This window comes from Symsagittifera roscoffensis, chromosome 1, assembly GCF_963678635.1.
Source record: "Symsagittifera roscoffensis chromosome 1, txSymRosc1.1, whole genome shotgun sequence".
Taxonomy (NCBI): Eukaryota; Metazoa; Xenacoelomorpha; order Acoela; family Convolutidae; genus Symsagittifera; species Symsagittifera roscoffensis.
Window position 1 is genome coordinate 29,613,466 of NC_087062.1, and position 17,885 is coordinate 29,631,350.

A 17,885-nucleotide genomic window follows, 5' to 3' on the forward strand; every position below is an offset into this window, starting at 1 on the left:
CAAGAGCACTTGTGTGGTGTACAGACTGGTGCGCCAAGTCGAAATCCAATGGCAATGCGAAATTCATCATCACTAAGTTGGAGTGCGAGTGATCGTGAAGATAGTGCGTTGAGCCAGTCAGCAGCTCCGGGACACATTAATCCATTCAAGCGGGCACTGTCTCCTGAATCCTTGGGCAGTTCGGCCTGTTGAAGCATCATTGGTAGTGACCACTTTTTTTGCTTATATTTGCGTTCTGGCAAAGGCACGTCGGTGCTCACGTTGTTTCGCCAACGTTGGATAGCATCTTGAATTAGTGATTCTGTAGTGGGTTCGCTAGCATATATGGTATTACAAATGTCGAGAGTGCTGAATACAGATGACGCATATGCTGCAATGGCGAGTTTGGGTACCTGCATAATTCCCATTCCGCCCAGCTTGCAAGGCAGTGTCATGAGCTCCCATCGGGGATCGTCAATCATCACATTGAAAATAGCCTGCAATGTATTTCGAATGCACTCGTCAAATCGGTGTAAGGAGGTAGTTTTAAGGAAAAGAGTTGAGGTTCGCAGTATGTACATCAGTTTCGGGATATAAAAGCAGTTTTTTAAAAGAAAGAAAGCAACATGGGAAGGTAGGGATCGCAATCGACTGCACGTTCGACTGAGTTCATCAAGTTTCTCATTAACAACGGCTTTTTGTGCGTTTTCGCCGATAGGAGCACCTAAGAGGACTAAATCTGTGGGTTCAGTGATGGTAATATGAGGAAAAACCGCCAGGAAAGATTGGATAATCGAATCCCTCTCTCGTGCATCATCACATAAAAGAGCATAAAAGTTGCTTCAATATAAAAAATATGCAACAAAAAGAGAATTTAATACAGCCGTAAAAAGAGGGGGAAATCCAACATATCTTTTGATTTCAAAATTTGAACATGAAAACAATTTTGACTTGAAGGTTTTTTGATCTAAAATGGCCAAATCTCCAAAATAACTGGGTTTCGGATAAACTTTAAAAAAAACCTTAAATGGCCGACAGCATACAACTGAACTTTCTATATTAAAAAAAATGAAACCGTTTCAATTCCAAAATCATCAAATTCATAAATGGGATTCAAAAAACAGCGTAATTACTTTCAAAAAATCAGACTATTTTTTCTTAATTAGGAGAAAATTGTTGACAGTGAAAAAAATATAATTGTGACTTGAACAAAAAAAATTGGGTGAAAATATTAGGACGAGAAGCCACAAACGCATCCGCTGGTAGTAACTTCGTATCACTCCAAAAAGCTGCGACAATTTCACATTTTAAAATCTACTTTCTTGCCACCGACTCTTGAGAACAAAACACTGCTCGACTCGAAACACCCTCCTGCACCCGCAGACAAAGCTACACCCCCATCTGACGACTGTGTTCAACTTCAAGTTAGTCAGTCTGAAGTCAGGAGAGCGGTCATGTCTTTTAACGCAGGTAGTGCTGGTGGACCGACGGGCCTCAGACCCCACAACACGTGAAAGACGCACTTTCACCATCTGCTAACGAAGCTGGCAACAACCAGCTCTCGCATCTGACAGACTATTAGAAAACTGATGCTGATGGTAAATGTGATTGTTGACAGGCAATATCCCTGCGTTCTTCAAGCCTGTCGTCTCCAGTACTACACTCATCTCTTTGGCCAAGAAATGTGGAGGAATACGCCCGATCGCGATTGAAGACACTTTGCGAAGACCCATTTCCAAATGCATTTCACGACGCATGCTGGAAAAACTCAAAGATTATTTTTGGCCTTTTCAGCTAGGAGCTGGTGTTAAACACGGAAATGAGGCGGCGGCCCATGTAGCGCGCGATTTCATTGAATGCGCAGAACGTGATCAAGCCTTTGTCAAAATTGACTTTGCCAACGCCTTCAACAGTGTAAGACGTGATGTCATTTTGAAAGCCATCAATGAACACGCCCCTGATATCCTTAGCTTTGTGAAACTCTGCTACGATGACAGCAGTTTCTTGATATATGACGCCTTCACCATCAAATCAACAGAAGGGTTTCAGCAAGGCGATCCCTTGGCTACGTTTGGCTTTTGTCTTGTCCTACATCCTGCTTTGCAGAACCTCTTGAGCAAGCTGAAAACTGGATACCTGGATGACGTTGCTTTTGCTGATGAATGGCGCACCACTCTCCATGATCTTCTGATCAAACAAGCATGTGAGAAACTTGGTCTTCTTTTGAATGAGAAGAAATGCGAGGTGACAGCTTTTGGGAGCAGTAAAAAGGAGATAGAAAGAGCTTTTCGTGAGACATTTCGCACTGTTCAATGCGTTGATGCCGAAGACAGTACACTTCTTGGGGCTGGTCTAGGCACTCGGTCGATTCGAGCAGAGTTAGTGGACAAACCTGCCAAACTCAAGACACTCCTGCAGCGAACAGCTTCTTTACCATGTCAAACCGCTTTCTTTCTCATTAAAAATTGTCTCTTTGTCCCTAAACTTATGGATGTCCTCCGCGCTAGTCCTGCCTTTAAACACACAGATTTATTCGACGAAATCGACACACTTGTACGCCTTGAACTTGAGAGAATCTTCAACTGTATCATTTCCGATGTCTCTTTCAGTCAAATTTGCTTGCCCACGAAACAAGGAAGGTTTGGTCTTTCAAACACCAGCACTCTCAGCTCATCAGCATTTTTTGCTTCTTTTGTTTCCACTGAAAATTTACGGCATTGCCTTGCTTCTGAGATAAGCAGTCCTGGTCTTTTTAACGAAGCCGTCGACCATTGGGAGTCTCTCAGCAACCACCGATTTGAAGAATTAACCCCCCAGTGCGCTCAAAAATTTTGGACAAAACCGATCTACGAACAACAATCCGTAAACATTTTGAGCAATTGTACCGACGAAAACTCACTTGCTCGTTATCACGGCTGTCGCGCGGTAGGTTCAGGCGTTTGGCTGGACGTCCTTCCTTCTCGTCCGCTGGGTCTGACTTTGTCCGATGATGAGTTCCGTATTTCAGCTGGTCTGCGTCTAGGAGCCCCAGTAACCGCACAACACACGTGCAAATGTGGCTATGTCGCAGCAACAGATGGAAGACACGCACTTGTCTGCCCGAAGATCAAGCACAGGTTCATCAGACACTCGAATGGCAACATGATCATTAAAGATTCTATAAAATCACCCTACATCAGTTCCACACTAGAACCTATCGGGCTGCTACGCAAAGATGGACGCAGACCAGATGGACTTACATTAATGCCATGGCAGCGAGGACGGACCTTGGCATGGGATTTCACATGTATAAGTCGTTTGACAAACTCTATTCTGCGAATGGGAGTTCTTCCGGGTGCCAATGCGGCTTCCGAGGCCGAAGTCCGCAAAAGAAACCACTATTCAGACCTGCCTTCCACTGTAATTTTCGAAACCGTTGCCATGGAAACACTGGGTGGCGCTGGTAGATCTACTGCAGTTTTCTTGAAAGAACTTGCAAGGCGAATAACAGTCTTAACAGGTGAGAAACTAGCTTTTAAATTTCTCAAACAAAAGCTAGACCTAGCGATTCAGCGCGGGAACGCTGGATGCATCCTTGAGGTAACTAGTTGACACACACCCTTCGCTTCACTGCTTCAACTGTAAACTGTGCGGTATATACGCTCTTTTTATTTCTTGTTCAATTTAATTGACTTCTTTCTTCTGTCCCTTAAAATCTATTTCATTGAAAATTAACAATTTGAAAAATTTCAAAATGATAAAAACGGCATATCTAAGAAAACAAAAGGTGTTGAGCTATTACAGTTATATTAAACTTTAGTTTTATTGTCAAATATTTTTCTGGTTTAGTTCTATCCGTAGTAGTATGTTGCATTTTTGTTGCTTTTCAGTTTTTTCGTTTAAAAAAAAATGTAAATATTTTTGTACACTAGTACTATGTGTACATATGTATATTTGTTTTTAAGTTACTGATGATTTTGCAGTTGGCAATGAAAACGTTTTTAACTTGATGCGTTTTTACATGATTCGCTGCTATCAAGGTTACTTCCTTTTTAATTTTGAAGCTATTTTCTGAAAAGGGTACTTGCAGATTATATCTAGAGTATCACAGTGCTCTCAAGAAACGGCTGCATTCTGAACCAAAAAATAAAACAATGAACACTTTAATCGCAAAATGATAATTTAAAAAATTAAGCAAGTGTGGGTCACACAAATTTTCTGGGTTATATATATTTATTTACAAAATTATAAAATAATGGTTAGAATTTTAACATCAAAGAAATTTAAATTATTTCCATGTTGTTTTTCCATAGGCTGCCATAGAAGGAACTTCACGAAAAAAACAGAAAAAATTCCTTAGATTTTTATTTCATAGTCTTGTAAGTTAAACTGCTGCTGTTTTTGTTTGAATTTGCATTTTGAATTTGGTTCCAAATGAAAATTGATTTTCTGAAGAAAAAAAAATTTCGATGTAATGACTGCTGAACCTTGCTTGAAAATGTAGCTTTTTAGTTCTTTAGTTTTCGTCAATTGTGTTATTCAGGAAAATGTAGCTTTTTAGTTCTTTAGTTTTCGTCAATTGTGTTATTCGGGAACTCGACTTTTGTGTGTGCCGGTAGTAATTTATGTTTGATTTTCCATAAATGGCAAATTATTTTCCAATCGAGATACAAGGAAACCGGAAGTACCTTGTATTCCATCTTAAGATCGGATGAAGAATCAAATTTTTCACAGCAGGTCTTTCTTGCCCAACTCAGTAGTTTTTCAAGCAATATTTTTAGATTGGACGTCAAACTGCTTGATAGTTTTGCTGGGTAGTGCAGATGGCTTATGACTAAAGCGTTCATTAATAGTAATCGGTTTTTGATTGTCAGGGTTTTTTTTATCGATTGTAATGTTTTGATCTGATCTCGCAAGCCAATTTTCTAAATATATTTTTAACTTTTCCCTGAAAAGTTAGAAATTGATGTAGATTAACCCCAAATATTTAACTTCTGGCTTTTCTTCTATTTTGTTATTATCAAATTTCAGACTGAGCTTTGGATTGTGGTTTAAGCCTTGATAATTTTGCTAAATTTTATTAAAGTTTTCTTCGAGTTTTAGAGAATGTTTTGTGAAGTATCGAGACAAATTCTGACAGGATGTTTACAATAGCTCTCGAGCATTTTTGATGCAATTATCATCAAAAAAAAGTAGTGTATCATCTGCATATTGTACCATTTTGCAAGATTCAGTTAAATTTTTGTTCAGGTCGTTTATGTATAGGTTGAAAATTGGGGTTTCAAAATTGTAGCTTGAAGTATGCCTTGGTGAAGTGAGATCAAATTGGATTTATTATGATTTAGTACAGATTTCTGCTGTCTTTTGTTAATAAAACAACGAATCATTTCAGTTACTGACTCAGAGAATCCCAAATCATTCAATTGGTTCTTTAAATGATCGTGGTTGATAAAATTGAAAGTTTTGGATAGATCTAATAAAAAACACGGCAACATATTTGTTTGCATCTATTGATTCGCGGAAGAACGCAATGAAAAAAGGATGGAGTCCATCGTCGAATATGAAGTTCTAAAACCAAATTGGGTGTTGCTGAGCAGATTATTAGATAATAAATAAAAATTCTTTTGTTTTTATAGTAGTTTATAGACCTGTTATGGAGATTGGTCTATAGTCCTCTGCCATTTCTGTGTCATCTTTCTGTATATTGGGGTAACAAACTTTTCAGTCTTGTTGGAAATAAATTGTACTTAATGAATTCATTTATGAGAAATGTAAGGTGTGGATACGTTTCATTGCGCCTATCTTTCAGAGCCCAGGCTAAAAGATCAGAGGTCCGGGTGGTTTATTTGCGTTTAAAAATGCTATTTCTTTTTTACATTCAATTTGACGTGCAAACTGGAACTTATTTTTTTTTGCGTTCTTTTTTGGTCCTTGTGTTGTGATGGTAGAATCAATTACGTTTTTACTATTTTTTGGCTCAAAAAAAACATCCGAGTACAAAACTTGTAATTCAAAAAATTTGCCATTTTGAAGTTGTTTGCTAGTGCTTCACCAAACGAAATTTTTAGTAGTGTGATATTGTTTGCTGATTTTTGTGGTTTCCTTGTGTCATTCACTATATACCATTTCTGTCGCTCAGTTGTTTTAGAGTTAAATAAATTCGATTTGAAAGTATTGTCTTTCAGGTTGACTTTTGGTTTTTCATTCCAAATGCAGACATATATTGTGCACATATTTTACGGCAGCTTACTATAATTGAATAGGAAACGTTGAACATTTTTTCAGGGTTATTTTGCCTGTAGAAAGACTCCCAATTAATGCTTGTTGGGGCAGTTTCAAATTCTTCTTCTGAATTTTTTGATTTATCGCAGATAGTACGCTTAAACGGCACAGTTTCATCAAGTAACTTCAATTCAGATATCAAAAATTTAGCTAAGTGATCAGTTATAATTGTTGGAGTGGAACTTGAAACTTTGATCTTCAATTCGGTGAGTTTAAATCTGTGTTAAAATAGTCAATCAGTGTTTTTGAATGAGTTGGTGTTGTTTTATTGACAACTTCTAAATTATAGGGCGTTAAAATTGTATCCAAGGATTGTTTTGCTTGAGTATTTGAATAGTTAAGGTTGTAGTCGCCCAAAAGAACAATATTTGAATTATAGGTTTGTGCGAAGTCAACTGACAGAGCAAAATTATCGACAAACTCTATTTTGTTAGATTTACTTGGAGTATAGGAAATATTTAAAAATGTTGATCTTTCAGTTTTGTTCTTTGATATTTTAAAATCTACCCAGATGCTGTCATACTTTTGATGAAATAAGTTTAGATCCCTGCGTAGTGTAGGGTGTAAGGTTTTAGGAATGAGTAACATGACGCCCCCTCCTTTTAAGATTTTTTTCGCTTGCGACTGCTGATCTATCACATCGAAATGATCACTATATAGTGTCCGTAAGTTTTTTTCCTTAGAGTCATTAAACCATGTCCCAGAGACCCCATAAATTGTGTTTAATCCACATGTATTTACTAGTTTTTGTAAATTTGACCTTTTTTGTTTAAACTCTTGCAGTTTGAGTGTAGATTTTATTTTGTTTCCGTAACTGTTTAATTTCTCCGATATATCATTAAATTGCACAATTGGACGTGGATTTGGCTTAATGTCGCCGCAGCATAAAAGTAAATTTGACAAAATAATTAACAATACGAGGCAAGGCAGTGTCATGAGCTCCCATCGGGGATCGTCAATCATCACATTGAAAATAGCCTGCAATGTATTTCGAATGCACTCGTCAAATCGGTGTAAGGAAGTAGTTTTAAGGAAAAGAGTTGAGGTTCGCAGTATGTACATCAGTTTCGGGATATAAAAGCAGTTTTTTAAAAGAAAGAAAGCAACATGGGAAGGTAGGGATCGCAATCGACTGCACGTTCGACTGAGTTTTTCAAGCAATATTTTTAGATTGGATGTCAAACTGCTTGATAGTTTTGCTGGGTAGTGCAGATGGCTTATGACTAAAGCATTCATTAATAGTAATCGGTTTTTGATTGTCAGGGTTTTTTTTATCGATTGTAATGTTTTGATCTGATCTCGCAAGCCAATTTTCTAAATATATTTTTAACTTTTCCCTGAAAAGTTAGAAATTGATGTAGATTAACCCCAAATATTTAACTTCTGGCTTTTCTTCTATTTTGTTATTATCAAATTTCAGACTGAGCTTTGGATTGTGGTTTAAGCCTTGATAATTTTGCTAAATTTTATTAAAGTTTTCTTCGAGTTTTAGAGAATGTTTTGTGAAGTATCGAGACAAATTCTGACAGGACGTTTACAATAGCTCTCGAGCATTTTTGATGCAATTATCATCACAAAATAGTAGTGTATCATCTGCATATTGTACCATTTTGCAAGATTCAGTTAAATTTTTGTTCAGGTCGTTTATGTATAGCTTGAAAATTGGGGTTTCAAAATTGTAGCTTGAAGTATGCCTTGGTGAAGTGAGATCAAATTGGATTTATTATGATTTAGTACAGATTTCTGCTGTCTTTTGTTAATAAAACAACGAATCATTTCAGTTGCTGACTCAGAGAATCCCAAATCATTCAATTGGTTCTTTAAATGATCGTGGTTGATAAAATTGAAAGTTTTGGATAGATCTAATAAAAAACACGGCAACATATTTGTTTGCATCTATTGATTCGCGGAAGAACGCAATGAAAAAAGGATGGAGTCCATCGTCGAATATGAAGTTCTTAAACCAAATTGGGTGTTGCTGAGCAGATTATCAGATAATAAATAAAAATTCTTTTGTTTTTATAGTAGTTTATAGACCTGTTATGGAGATTGGTCTATAGTCCTCTGCCATTTCTGTGTCATCTTTCTGTATATTGGGGTAACAAACTTTTCAGTCTTGTTGGAAATAAATTGTACTTAATGAATTCATTTATGAGAAATGTAAGGTTTCTCATTTATGAGAAACGTTTCATTGCGCCTATCTTTCAGAGCCCAGGCTAAAAGATCAGAGGTCCGGGTGGTTTATTTGCGTTTAAAAATGCTATTTCTTTTTTACATTCAATTTGACGTGCAAACTGGAGCTTATTTTTTTTGCGTTCCCTTTTGGTCCTTGTGTTGTGATGGTAGAATCAATTACGTTTTTATTATTTTTTGCCTAAAAAAAAACATCCGAGGACAAAACTTGTAATTCAAAAAATTTGCCATTTTGAAGTTGTTTGCTAGTGCTTCACCAAACGAAATTTTTAGTAGTGTGATATTGTTTGCTGATTTTTGTGGTTTCCTTGTGTCATTCACTATATACCATTTCTGTCGCTCAGTTGTTTTAGAGTTAAATAAATTCGATTTGAAAGTATTGTCTTTCAGGTTGACTTTTGGTTTTTCATTCCAAATGCAGACATATATTGTGCACATATTTTACGGCAGCTTACTATAATTGAATAGGAAACGTTGAACATTTTTTCAGGGTTATTTTCCCTGTAGAAAGACTCCCAATTAATGCTTGTTGGGGCAGTTTCAAATTCTTCTTCTGAATTTTTTTATTTATCGCAGATAGTACGCTTAAACGGCACAGTTTCATCAAGTAACTTCAATTCAGATATCAAAAATTTAGCTAAGTGATCAGTTATAATTGTTGGAGTGGAACTTGAAACTTTGATCTTCAATTCGGTGAGTTTAAATCTGTGTTAAAATAGTCAATCAGTGTTTTTGAATGAGTTGGTGTTGTTTTATTGACAACTTCTAAATTATAGGGCGTTAAAATTGTATCCAAGGATTGTTTTGCTTGAGTATTTGAATAGTTAAGGTTGTAGTCGCCCAAAAGAACAATATTTGAATTATAGGTTTGTGCGAAGTCAACTGACAGAGCAAAATTATCGACAAACTCTATTTTGTTAGATTTACTTGGAGTATAGGAAATATTTAAAAATGTTGATCTTTCAGTTTTGTTCTTTGATATTTTAAAATCTACCCAGATGCTGTCATACTTTTGATGAAATAAGTTTAGATCCCTGCGTAGTGTAGGGTGTAAGGTTTTAGGAATGAGTAACATGACGCCCCCTCCTTTTATGATTTTTTTCGCTTGCGACTGCTGATCTATCACATCGAAATGATCACTATATAGTGTTCGTAAGTTTTTTTCCTTAGAGTCATTAAACCATGTCCCAGAGACCCCATAAATTGTGTTTAATCCACATGTATTTACTAGTTTTTGTAAATTTGACCTTTTTTGTTTAAACTCTTGCAGTTTGAGTGTAGATTTTATTTTGTTTCCGTAACTGTTTAATTTCTCCGATATATCATTAAATTGCACAATTGGACGTGGATTTGGCTTGATGTCGCCGCAGCATAAAAGTAAATTTGACAAAATAATTAACAATACGAGGCAAGGCAGTGTCATGAGCTCCCATCGGGGATCGTCAACCATCACATTGAAAATAGCCTGCAATGTATTTCGAATGCACTCGTCAAATCGGTGTAAGGAAGTAGTTTTAAGGAAAAGAGTTGAGGTTCGCAGTATGTACATCAGTTTCGGGATATAAAAGCAGTTTTTTAAAAGAAAGAAAGCAACATGGGAAGGTAGGGATCGCAATCGACTGCACGTTCGACTGAGTTCATCAAGTTTCTCATTAACAACGGCTTTTTGTGCGTTTTCGCCGATAGGAGCACCTAAGAGGACTAAATCTGTGGGTTCAGTGATGGTAATATGAGGAAAAACCGCCAGGAAAGATTGGATAATCGAATCCCTCTCTCGTGCATCATCACATAAAAGAGCATAAAAGTTGCTTCAATATAAAAAATATGCAACAAAAAGAGAATTTAATACAGCCGTAAAAAGAGGGGGAAATCCAACATATCTTTTGATTTCAAAATTTGAACATGAAAACAATTTTGACTTGAAGGTTTTTTGATCTAAAATGGCCAAATCTCCAAAATAACTGGGTTTCGGATAAACTTTAAAAAAAACCTTAAATGGCCGACAGCATACAACTGAACTTTCTATATTAAAAAAAATGAAACCGTTTCAACTTCGTTGCAATCGATGAAATAAGCACAAAGAAGCTAGTTTAAAGGTTATTTGTTAACACTGACATTTTTGAAAACTCGAAAACAGAAATACCAACCCGATACCAATTTCTTCTTAACTAGCTCTAGCGATAATAACGGCATAAAAATTTATTAGGGTTTGGAGGAATAGTAAAATTAATGAATTTACTGCCTGACCGTTGATAAGGATAGATCCGATTTATAGAATTGTTTTGCTTCTGATCATTGAAGTTTTGTACATTTCATGGGCGGGTAGATTGTCAGAATATTGGCATATGAAAGATCTGAGGCAGTTACGTAAAAAAGGGACACCATGCTCGTCATTTAAGTGAATATTGACCCAATGGAGAAAGCTCCAGTTGTTGTTGCTTTTTATCATTGTATTTAGTTTCAGCACTTGAAAACCAGATTTATAGCCGTATGTACAATTAAAATAATCATTATACAAATCCACTCAGTTATTTGTCTCTATGTTATCCAAAATTGGTGGTATGTCGCATATTACCACTTTTTCAGGTATGAACTTTTGCACTAATAATTCAATCAATTCCTCAAATTTTATCGAGAAGTCATTCACATGTTTAAATTTCCTCTTTAAAATAGAGTTAGTGCCATCCAGAATAATTACGCATAAGTTCCGAGCTTGAATATTTAGTTAGCAATTTCAGTTTTTCCTCTGTGCTACTGCCCGTATATGAAAAGATTTTCGTGTCGTTGAGCATAGTTTCTGTTCTGATTCTAGCTGTGATTCTAGAAGCCAAAATTAAGTTTTTAGTATCTTCGGGAAGTTTGATGGGCTCAAACTCACGTATAACTGGGGTCTTGGTACTGAGGTTTTGGATGTTTGAATCCTGAATCTGTCCAGAAGTTCCACTCGCACTTTTCCTCTGTTTGATTGATGACGTTGATAATATTTCTATAGTCTTCTATCTGGTCGTACAGATCTGCATAATATGGAAGAATATTTGAGTTCGCTTTTCGTTTTCAAAAATTCGATGTTCAAAAAATTTGAAGAAATTTTTAGGATTTGAGTTGAATTAATTGTGATTTAGGTTTTATTGCTGGGTTTTGAAATGTTTCTCGTATTAAGAAAGAAACTTTGCATAGTTTAGCAGAAATAATTTGGCAGAGATAATCAGGCAAAAATTTGTCCAAGTTAGAAGGGAAGTAGTAATCAGAATATCGTAATGAACAGTAATCCAAATGAGCGTAGACCAAATAAGTTTTTGGAACTGAAGAAAATGTTTATTTTGGAAATATCAGATATTTATATTTATTTGCTTTCAATTTGATTTTTTCTATTTTATTTGGTAATATGTAAGAATAATTGAATTTGCTTTTTGTTTTCGAAAATTCGATGTTTAAAATTTTTTTGGAATTTTCTAAATTTTGAGTTGAAATACTGAGATTAAGAATTTATTGCTGAGAATTGAAATGTTTCTCGTATCAAGAAAAAAAATTGGCATAAGCTTGCATCTCTCAATTTTAGAAAGTTTTCATCAAGATTAAATCATGAAACTCAGAGCGAAGTAACTAGAACCCAGGATTACTATTTCGAAAAATAGCTTGTCGAATGATCTTATTGGACAAGTTTTTAAGTTTCCATTTACCTGAAAATGGAGATTTTGACGACAAACGTTTTGTGCGTAATTTCCGTAGAAAGTTACTTTACTCTGAGTTCTCTGAAGCATATGAGGCGAAAGTGACTTCTACAACTAAAACGGATGAAGTTAGGTCTGTTCTCTGAAGCATATGAGGCGAAAGTGACTTCTACAACTAAAACGGATGAAGTTAGGTCTGTTCTCTGAAGCATATGAGGCGAAAGTGACTTCTACAACTAAAACGGATGAAGTTAGGTCTGTTCTCTGAAGCATATGAGGCGAAAGTGACTTCTACAACTAAAACGGATGAAGTTAGGTCTGTTCTCTGAAGCATATGAGGCGAAAGTGACTTCTACAACTAAAATGCATGGACTTAATCTAATTGTTGTGATAAACGTATTAAATAGTTCCAGAGTTGATGACAAACCCGAAGGGTCGCCGTGGCGGCTCTTGTTCCTCGGCATCGCAAGCAAACGAGGGACTGTCGAAAATGCATCGCTGGGGGAACAAAGACAGCAAATGGATCGAGTGTGAACATTGCAGTCGATGGTTCCACAAACAATGCGCAACTATCCCTGATTCGGTGTTTGAATTTCTAGATGCTATTCCCAACCTTCTTTACGTATGCGATTTTTGTATTACCGTTACCAAGAAGAAAATCAAAACTGATGTGCAATTTGTTGAAAGCGGTGATCTGAAACAGACTATCGTTGACGCAGTTCGCGAAACTCTGACAGCAAGTGTTGCAAATGATATTGGAACCTGATATTCAGAAAATTGTACGCCACTAGCTGGCAACTACGAGAACTGAAACTACGAGAAGCCGGAATACTGCAACTCGAATCAAGGGTGTTCCTGCTTGTACTACTAACATTTACGCTGACAGAATAAACCATGATTCTAATGTGATAAACTAGATTTTCACAACTCTTGATGAGTTTGACCCGAAAAAATTTAGCTACTGTTGATCGACTCGGACGCTATGTCCCAACTTCTAACCGACAAATATCTTTTCTAGTACGAGTCACAAACGAGTGGACTGCGAAAAAATCTTTTGCCACAGGACATTTTTGCGGAACCATTCTTATCCTGTATATCTTTCTACATCTTTGTCGTCAGAAGATTTTTTTACTGGAAAAACAAGTTTTAAATAAGCGATTTCAAATGATTGACGATGGCACTCCTCGGAATCAGCGATGGACAAAAGGACCACGTGTGTTCATAACGGCCAACCAGTTGAGCTAACATCTAACATCATGACCAACCAGTTGAACTAACATCGGGTGCAAACAGCTTGCATTGTCTGAACGTTAGAAGTATTGTCAGTTAGGATAAACGTTTACCTCTTCTACATTGTCTGATTTTGGAGAAACCAGCTATCATGTCTATGTGAAACGTGGTTAGACGACAATTTTTCTAATGGTGAAGTGTTACCTCACTCTGATTATCAAATTGTATCACGTTTTGATCTTGTTCACGGGTGCCATGGAGGTGTACTTATTGCCGTAAACAAGTTGACTGGTGATTATATTGATATCACTGTACACGATTTTGATTTCATTTGTGGCTGCGTGTTCATGTTTTCAGACGTTTCCTACCTTTTACCATCTGTCTACAACCCACCAACTGCTTCCCAGTTCAGAATTCTGATTGAACAACTCCTCATTGCTTTGCAGAGGTATCTTTCCATCTACCAAAATTACCTTGACAACATTTCGCGTATTAGTTCCAGTTATTTTCATTACTGGCGACTTCAACCTTCCTGATACTTGCTGGTAATCTCTTAATAGCTCTTCTGATTACAGTTGTGATTGCTTGAATTATCGTGACTGACTCAGGTAATTTTGTCCAATTCGTTGATTGTCCGACGCATCAGGCTAGTAACACTGGCTAGTACAGACAGTGTTGAAAGTTGCAACGTTGTTGGTTGCAGCAAAACAGATATTTCTGATCACTATGCCGTTTCAGCGGACATTTTTATGCCTTCTTCGTCCACAGACGCACAATTGCCTGAGAAATGCTTGTCTAAAGCGTCGTTTGACTGGAACTTTTTTCCTGTCAATAATATCACATTGTTCAATTTTTGTTCTCAAGTTTATTGAGTTAGTACCGATGTGGTTAACTCATAGAGTAATTTCGGATAGGGTACACCGTCTGCTCGTCATGCTATCTTATTTTCGGCCGGATAGATTCGTGCAACTTCTTAGTCTAATACCGATCCTAATCTTACTCTTATATCTACTAGTCTCAGGGTGTTTAACTAGTCTCTGCTAGGCTCAATAGATCTACAGTATACTGGCTTATGCAACTGCTGAAGTTCTCTTGGAGAGGCAACTAATTTCTAGGTTAAATTCAAAACTCTCTGGTGCTGAAATTACAAGTAATTTCAGCACTTGCAAATAAGTGGGTTGTTAGTTGGATGGATTATGATTGGTTAAAATTAAATATTTTACAGTGGTAAAATATCTAATTTATCCAATAATAAAATGTAGTTTAGATCAGGTTCCATTATCATCCTACTATTTACAGCACTATCTTTTTTCATGAAAGGTGGTATTCCTTGATCATCGACGCCCTTGATTGCAGCAGTCGGATGAAACGCAAAAACCGTTCTCTGTAACCCCATTATTTTTCCTCGCATACCATACACTTGATGAATAAAGTGACTACTGGAACTTGCCTTACCAAGTCAGAGAACTCTTAAACACTCCAAACCGCTTTATCAGAGTCAATGGAACTAGATAAGATTGTATGGAACTAGATACAATAGAACTAGATACAACCAATTTAAATTTCTAGCGATCAGTCGGTTAATTTTAATGTCTTATTTTTAATTTCGCTTTTAATCGCCAACAAGTTTGACCTCGAAACTTTCCGAAATTTGAACGACGAATTGAAATACGAGCTGTATAAAGACTTGAACGAAAATGTTACTTATTTTAAACGAATTATCGAAAACTTAATTGTTTCAACGAAAGATGAAGAAAAAGGAAACAAATCTATTGATCTAGAAAATTTTAAAAACACGGGCAATTCGAAAATTGCAGAAAACAAATTTGAAAATGAATGAAGCAAGAATGAAACTCTGAGCAGAAACCAGAACAATCGAAGCGAAAATAACCAACAAAGCAAGAATAACCAAGAAATCAAAATACAAGCAACCAATATTCAAGAAGAAAAATTCGACCAACAACGAAAACATTTATTTTTACCACGAGAAGGAGAATATTCTGGCCTATCACTGGGAGACTCAATTGTTAACAGAATCAATGGGGAACAAATATCGGAAAATGTGTTGGCGAGAGGATTTGGTGGGCACAAAATTTCCGCATTGCTGGAACGCGTGAGAAACAGTAAATCGCGACATTTTAAACATGTAACTACGCTAATTGGAATAAGTGACTGCCTCTCAAATGATTTCGACGCGAAGGAAGCCGTGAGTAGCTTAGAAAAACTAATTTATCTCGTAAATAATAAATTCTCCCCAGAAACTATTTCACTATGTACTGTAACTCCCTTAGGCGCTTTTAGAAAAGATTTTAATCCAAATGTACAGAAGCTAAACAAGCAAATTCTTAATTTAGTACGGAATTTATTTATTTATTATGCTGATTATTAAATTCTGGTTGTTTTGTGCAATTTTTCTGATTTCCAAGGCTCAGATGGAAAATAAAGAAAAAAACCTTGGTCCTATTGTGAAACCATTGAAACAGTCTACGGCATCTGCTCAAAAAATTGTGCAAATCTTAAATTTGTTCATTTGAATTTTCAAAGTATTATTAGAAAACGGATGCAATTGAAAATTTTTTTTGATGATATGGGCGAAAATACAATTATGGGAATTTCCGAAACGTGGCTTAAAAAAGAAGATAGTGACAATTTATGGAAACTCCACCCCAGAACGCATGCGATGTTCAGATAGGCAATCAGCGGTAAAAAAGAAAGGCGGTGGCGTTTTGTTATATATACCAGTCAAATTGGCTCCAAAATTGAGGCCTGATTTAAATTTATTTGATAAAGAAAAATATGAGTCAGTGTGGGTTGAGTGCAAATCTACCTTTAACATTTCCAGTAAAGAAAAAATGTTAGTTAATTTGTGTTATAATCCAAGCAGATCAAATTTATTGATTTTTTGGAACAATTAACGCTTAACATAGATAATGCATTTCCAGTTTCTAATAAAATTACGCTTCTGGATTGAAGGTTTTTTGTCCAAACGATGAGACCAGAATTAGTTCCTCAACTAAATTTCATATCGACTACATTATCAGTGACTATGAAACAAACGGCATTGAATTTTGGTTTTGATACACCTTATAAAACCGACCATTTTGCTTCATTTATTTTGACGGATATAAAATGCGGCGAAAATTTACCGAGGATAATTTCGACTTTCAATAAGAAAAATTATCAGGAAAAATGAATTTTTGCAATACACTCTCCGCTCTTCCTTGGTATCTCTTATATCAATGTACAGACGCACAAAACATGTTCTCGACGATGATTTATTCAATTTCTAGTGCTCTTCAGCAACATGCACCTATCAAAAAAAAATTGTTTGTAATTTTAAACCAAAAAATGTGTTGAAAACGGAGTGGTTCGATTCAGAATGTCAGCAATTGTTGATTAAGAAACAGAATTCACTCAGATCATATCGCAGTCAAATCACAATCTATAATTGGTCAAAGTACCAGTTTTTACGTAATCAAATGAGCCAATTGATTAGAAGTAAACAACTCGATCATTCAAAAAATTGTTTTTCACTTCTCAGCACTATCCAACAAAATTGGAAATATATTACCCAAGTTAGACGTACATGTTCTGGCAACAATCGAATTACAGTTCTACGAAATTCCTTCAGTGAAATGAAAACCCAAGACAAAAAGATTCCCAATCATTTAAATTATATTTTTTCAAACTTAGGCGAATTTTTTGGCGCTGAAAAGCCTCCGAATTACAACAAATCTGCCTCTGAATCTGCACCTTTCCATTTTCAACATATTACAGTGAAGCAAAGTTTTGATATTGTCCAAAAATCAATGTTAGAAAACCTCTCGGACCTTGTACCGTACCTGCTTGGGCAATCATTGACGGTCAATCAGTTATAATTCCACTTTTAACTTTTGTCATAAATACTTGCTTAGATGAGAACATTTTCCCGATCGAACTGAAAAAAGCACACGTAACCATTTTGTTTAAAAAAGATGACCCAATGGATGCAAAAACTTATCGGCCAATATCAATAACTTGTGCTTTTTCTAAAATTTTTGAAAAAATTTTACATGCCCAAATAACAGAACATCTTGACAAGTTTCAAATAATGACACCATTTCAATTCGGATTTTGCAAACTTATTTCAACACAAGATGCTCTTGTTTATGTGACAGAAAGTATTCGAAATCAAATAGATTTAAAAAAAATCGTACATGCAGCTTTATTAGATCTGTCCAAGGCTTTTGATTCTATTTCGCATGAAGTTTTAATTGAAAAACGGCTTTCTCTCGGTTTTTCAAATGGAGTAAATGCTTTAATTGCTAGCTTCCTAAACAAACGTATTCAAAGAGTAAACGTCAAAGGAATCTTTTCAGACTGGATTGAAATCAAACGAGGTGTCCCACAAGGAACGGTACTTGGTCCGTTGTTGTTCAATTTATATGTTAATGACATACAAGAGCGATTATATGAAGGTTGTACTTTAGTTCAATATGCTGACGACTGTATGGTTTTTTCCTCTTCTATAATTTCTGAGGATGCTTTGAATCGATTGCAAAAATCACTCAA

The 17,885-nt window shown here is 36.0% G+C and overlaps 1 protein-coding gene across 4 annotated transcripts in view; it reads right to left on the minus strand.

The window, feature by feature from the left end:
* The window catches only part of LOC134842445 (guanine nucleotide exchange factor VAV3-like), a 593,770-nt gene that overhangs the window by 13,330 nt on the left and 562,555 nt on the right, over positions 1 to 17,885 (minus strand). The window lies entirely within an intron of this gene.